Source organism: Falco rusticolus, chromosome 2 (genome assembly GCF_015220075.1).
Source record: "Falco rusticolus isolate bFalRus1 chromosome 2, bFalRus1.pri, whole genome shotgun sequence".
In the NCBI taxonomy this organism is placed as follows: Eukaryota; Metazoa; Chordata; class Aves; order Falconiformes; family Falconidae; genus Falco; species Falco rusticolus.
Genome location: NC_051188.1, coordinates 29,207,869 through 29,213,388, shown reverse-complemented (window position 1 = coordinate 29,213,388; position 5,520 = coordinate 29,207,869).

Genomic DNA, 5,520 nt, shown 5'->3' with positions numbered 1-5,520 from the left:
GGGTGTCTGTGGGGATACAGAAATTAATATGGTTATGAGAAGTGTGTTTAACTTACTATCTTGATCAAGAGCCACTCACACACTTAGCAGGCTTTCACTACCCTCAAAAAACTTAAAACATCCCCAAATCCAGACAGCAGCCGTCAGTGGCACATCCAGAGTTTCCAGCAGCTTTGGGCTTGCTTGCTAGTGATGCTGGAGCTTTGGGGTCACAGGAAGGCTGGGGGACAAGTATCTGTGCTGTCTTCCTGAAAACTATAAAAGGTTCTCTCTTGACTTTGATTGGAGGCGGGGCAGGGCAAAGTGTATTTAACCGTTATGAGAAAACTCAGCGAAACGGGTAAGGTTCACTGCACAAACCTCAGAAAAAATTATTTAGTGAGCAAAAATGAATTAAAGAGAAGGGGAGGAGAGAGGATGAAAATAGTTTTAAGGTCGAGGAGGATTCTGAAGAGGAACATAGAATAAAAGCTTCAAACCACAGGGAGTCCAGAACAAGATGCCTTTGGTAAAAAAGTAGCTGGATTAGAAAGTAGCCCTCTGTAAAGAATTTTTACGAGGTGGGTTGAGGGATGAGCAAGCAGCTAGGCACCCAAGGCCTGAGCTCAGACAGTGCCAGACAGCTAAGTAGCAACAGGCATCAATGAGAGCATGGAAGGTTCATGGTTCACACACACACACACACAGACACAGAGAGACACACACACTCACTCGCTCACTCACTCCGAGCCTCAGTCTCTGCCCAGGGTCACCACAGCTCAGCGGCAGCTCTGTGATAGATGAAGGTGTGCGTGGAGGAGGCCAGGATGGGGGAAGCTGCATTTCTGCACATACCTCAAACCAGCCTCTTTAGATTTCCTAATGGTTAAAGAGCAATATTTCAAGCTTAGCCTCATTCTGTTCTGAGATGACATGAAACCTGGTGGGATTTCTCATGTTGCAATGCTGAGCCCAACCTGGCCCAGAGCCTACTAGGGACCACAAGGCCACCGACATACGCTGAAGATAAAGACAGACTTGTACCATGCGTCTGATATGTGGCCATAGCCCCCTCCATAGCCTGTCCAAGCCCTACCAGCCGTGATTGAGCAGAGCTGGCTGTCTCCCGGGAGCCTGCTTTCTCCTGCGAGCCCAGAAACCCATCACCAGTAGCAGCACAGGACCCTGTGCTGCCATGGGAGTGGGGTGGGCTTTGCTCCTTGTGTGTTGGCCTTGCAGTTGCTATTTCCTGGCAGTGACAGCAGTAATAAAGGCAGGTCTGGCTTTACCTGTTGGTGAGCAGCCAGGCAAGGAGCAAGGACTGAGGCTTTTTGTGGACATGCCACCAGGTCAGTAACCCACGCTGAGACACTTGTGTGTAGCAGCCAGCCATCAACATCTATATCTAGATTTCTAGTGTCCATCATCACATCAGGTGTCTCATGAATTTTAGCTCTCCTTCTCCAACCCTCATCTTCGTACTGTGCCACAAACCTCATCTGATGGCTGTTACTGCTGTAATAAGACTTGCAAATCCCAGTGGACATCTCCATCAATACTGGATGATGGACCAGAATAGAGATTACGTACAAGAGCCTCACCTCTGGGGAGTGTATACTGCTCATCCCAAACACCAAATCTTCTTCAGAGCAGCAAATACTCTGGCTTTGGGCTGCAACTGTTGACAAATATTTTAAGGAAGGAAATGAGCATTGTTGCACGCTCAGGGAGAACAGGAAGGAGGAAGGAACACAAGTAGTTTCCATAACCAAATGACACATTAATTTTAAACTTTAAAACTTTTGGCACAGATTTGTTCCTAGAAAGTGTGAGAACAGGCATCCATTCTGAGTATGCATCTGGCTGCTGACACATATGTTCTAAATTATGCAGACATCAGTAATATTAGTTCATGACTGGAATTAATTGTATGGCAGTAATTCTTACAAGAAACCATGTTAACAAAACTAATGCCGTATTAAAAGCTAGTTGAATACCGAATTACCTTGTGCAAAATTGCATGTAGCTGGGAATGCTGTATTTCCATAAGCAGAGGGTAAAAAGTACGTTTTGTCTAAGTGCAGTTATTTTTTTACAGTAAAGGAAAAAAGACAAACTGAAGGACGACTCGGTTTCTGGGGGCATGTCACCACCTAGTGATGGAGCCCAGAAATGACTGTGACTCAGAGCTCTGTGTGTGCAGTTTTAACAGGTGAGATAACGCAAGCAAATTAATGATGGCTGCACACAAAACGTATTCGTACAAGGACACGACACACAACCGCCAGGCAATGGTTTCAGTCCTTCCTCAGACATTGGCTTTGACTCCTACAGGACTAACAAATCCCTCAGAGAAGTCATTATGTTTGCTGGATAAATAGGTGTTGCCCTTTTCCCCCAGCCCTTCTGCAGTGATTTTGCAGAAGTTGCTGTGGGTGTTAAAGATTAATATCTTCCTGTGTGACAATGCATGAGGGTGCTAAAGTGCAATTCAGCAGCCAGATAGCAACAAAACTGTTCCCCAGCTGAAATGGGCAATGATCGCTGAAACTGTCAGGAGGCTGCAAGTAGCGCAGCGTGAAGCCTGGTGGCATGCAAAGGCAGGGCAGGTGTCCTGCCGCACAGTGCCTGCTCCTGGTTTGCTGGTGAGTTGGGAAAGTCACATCCAAAACAGAAAACTCAGCCACAACTAGGAAAAAAGTTAAAGACCAAAGCCAGCTTCTGGATCTCCTCCAATTAGTCCTTCCCTAGGGTCATTTCCCAGGGGGAAGAGACCTCCTCATGGGTTACAACAGCCAGCGGGGGGGACGACAAGTTTCTGAGCCCCTTGCAGAAAGCTGGGGCCTCTCCACAGAGCCACTTTTCAGGGTGGCAGGTTGCAACCCAGCCACAGCAGAGCCACAGGACCTCTGCCTCCCCCAGCCTGTGCAGCACTTCCCTCTTCAGTGCCCTCTCCCACCCGTGGCCGGTGGCCAGGTTTGCCCCAGAGCGCTGGTGCTGCCTGCCTGGCACTCATGTTGTGTCCCACATTGCTGCCTCCTGTTGCAACTCGGTTCCTTGTCCCTGACAAGCAGCGGTGGCACAGACCCTCCGTCCCGGTTCCTTTGTTATTTCAGCTGGGTTTAGCTTCGAACTATTTTTCTGGTCGTTATTCTCACCCTAAGTATTTAGGTAAGATGAGTCAAAAGAAGATGAGTGCTGACCGACTGGTGCATCCCTGACCCACGGCAAAGCCAAGAGGCAGCTTCACACTGGCCCCACCATACATCAGCCCAGCCAAGAGCCATCGCCATGCGTGTCCTACAGTGTTCAGCCTTCTCAAACCGCACTCTGCCCTCTTCCAGTTCCAGTTGCCCCACTGCATGGATGAACATGGCAGGCAGAGTCACTGGCGCTTCCTAAGACCCTGGTGCCCACTAAACAGCTCCCAGCTGTTGGGGGGTCCTGCTGCAACATGGTAGGTGCACATGGGCCAGCAAGCCCCTCCAGAGCAAGGTCTCTTCTCAAAGACTGCTAGAGGGAATGGTTTCTTTTCTTTTTCTAAAATATTCAGAACAAAGGTCTTTTCCAGAGCCAGTTTCTTCCTAACAAACCACCAAGCCCCACACTGGCTTTTATCCCGGCACATTGCCTGCTTCCCAGCAAATCCCTCTTACCTGAGAGCGCTGTGGGTGCCAAATCTGTTCACCTGCACCTGTGGGAGACCAGGCAGAGGAACCACAAAATGCAGCCTTCAGTGAAAGCCGGCTGGAAAAGTCCTTTCCAATGGGACCCCAAAGCCTTGCTCAGCTCCCCGAGACCCTGCCCGTGGGCAATGAGTCGCAGTGGGGGGGCTCAGCTGCTTTTATTCCTGCTGGCTGCCTGCTCGCACACCTCTCGGCGGCAGCACCGTGGGAGCTGTGGGATGCAGGAGCGTTTGCTGACAGAGCCCATCCTCATTAGTTTCCCCACTCCCACGGCTGGCTAGAGCCACAGCCCACCCTGTGCCATTTCAGGGTGTCAGCAGGGGGAAGCAAAGAACCCCACACATCTGTGACTGTACTGGAGGGAAAAAAAAGAAATGTCTTTCTCAGTCTTTTATTCTAGAAAAAAAAAATAATTCATTTATTCAGAAATCAGTAGTGAGTGGTACTTGGTTCATTCTCCGTGCAGTTCCCCCTCTTCCTATTGACACAGCTGATAGAGCTCTTCACAAACTGCCACATACATAACTTTAACCGTTGGCTAGTTTACTTGTCTTATGTCACTGTGGCAGAGGTCTATTTGTTAGGTGGTTACTTGCTAGGTCACCTTCCCATCAGCTGGTGGTAGTTTCATATCTCAGGTCTAATTATAGGTGTGGCATCATTTTCTGGAAAGCCCCTGTTTCTGTACAAGAGAAAGTGGGTTTGAAGGAGAGCACCTCTGCAGGGGGAAGTAACAGCATTAATAAAGATTAACATGTATTTTGAATCCTTTTGGAAAGGCCCCACAAAGAAAGAAAAGGTTACCTGCTGTGTTAGTCATTGGCAGGGAGCTGACAAAGTGCCTCCTCCTGATCAGGAAGAACAATTCTGCCTTCAGCTGTCAGGTTTGCACAGTTCATCACCAATATCATTCCCAGTGTTAAAGGCCTTGCATTAAGAAAAGGACATCCGCACTGGGGTCAGCCAAGGGAAGGAAAATGATGGTGTTTGATGGCTAACTTTGCATGCCACTGGGTCAGCAAAATGTGTGTGCATGTGCCCAAACACAAGTGCATGCTGGTTTTTATACTCTCCATGATTTAACCCTGCTGCATGGTCACATGTGCTGGAAAAAAGCACTGACCACATGATTACGTGGCTGCCTGTTTTGCATAGCTTAGCAGAGTGACAGGTGAAAGCCTGAGCTCTTCCTCCCTGCTTCATCCCCTGAATGCTCCCATTCTGACCACAGATAACACTGGACAGCAGAGAAGTTTGTATCATGCCTGCACTGCTGCCTGTCCCACACTTGCTCAGTCCAAACTAAGGTTTTATTATATAAAACAGTGCAATTGAAACCTTTGCTTTTCTGGTTTGGCTTTTTAGGTCATGTCTTTCACACACAACATGAGGCTTCAGAGGGGGCTGTGTGCCTCAAGGAGACCCACTGCAGGGTACGGCACTGTGGGAAGACCACCAAATATTAGTAGATCTCTTTGATAAAATAGTGAGAAAGAAGCACTGGAAGCAATGAGACAAAAAATAGGTGCACCTCCCATGCTGATGGCTTGGCACTTCCACGAGCTGTCAGCAACATGTGAAATGGTAGCAACTCCTAGGGGAGGTAATAGACGCAAAATGTGAGGCAGCAGCAGATGCAGATGCAGGGGATAAGATCCCAACTAGAACAGGTTCTGCAACTGTAAAGCAAGGTAATTTCAGAGGGAAAAAGAGGAATTTTGCTAGCGTATCTTCAGGTCCAAGGCTGGAAGCCTGGAAAGTTTTGGTTAGGTGAGTATGGGAGCGAAACAAAGGGTGAGACTACGGCTTTTACTCATTGCACTTAAGCAGGGGTTTATTTAAGCACTTAAACAGG